The 460-nt window shown below is 19.8% G+C and overlaps 1 pseudogene; it reads left to right on the top strand.

Moving 5' to 3' along the window:
• The window catches only part of LOC107626984, a 6,141-nt pseudogene that overhangs the window by 3,351 nt on the left and 2,330 nt on the right, over positions 1-460 (top strand).

The following is a 460-nucleotide window of genomic DNA, read 5'->3' as shown; positions in this document are numbered from 1 at the left end:
CCAAATTTTTCTATTAACTATTAAATAATAAATATAATTTTACAATTATTTCAATAAATTTATAATTTCTAAAAGCATAAAAAAATTATAATTTTTATATTCATAAACATTAAAGTCTTTGTAATTATAAACATCTAATAAACATAATTATAAACCAAGTTTTCATTCAAAACATAATTATAATAATAAACAAATATAAATTACAGCTGAAGTAAGTTTGACCATCAAAACTAGGACATTTAGTGTAAAATCATTTTACACTTGCATCCAATCATATAATGCCACATTAGCAAAAATAACTACTTTTTACATTGACTGTATGAATGGTCATCTAAGAGAATGGTTGTGATTGCACGACTGTATAAAATATTTTACACTGTCAGCGCATCAAAATTAAACTCATAATATAAAGTATTATTTATTTATTTATTATATTAAAAATATTTAAAAAAAAAAGATG

Source organism: Arachis ipaensis, chromosome B02 (assembly GCF_000816755.2).
Source record: "Arachis ipaensis cultivar K30076 chromosome B02, Araip1.1, whole genome shotgun sequence".
NCBI classification, from domain to species: Eukaryota; Viridiplantae; Streptophyta; class Magnoliopsida; order Fabales; family Fabaceae; genus Arachis; species Arachis ipaensis.
Note: the sequence above shows the minus strand (reverse complement) of the source record. Positions and strands in the feature narration are given on the sequence as shown.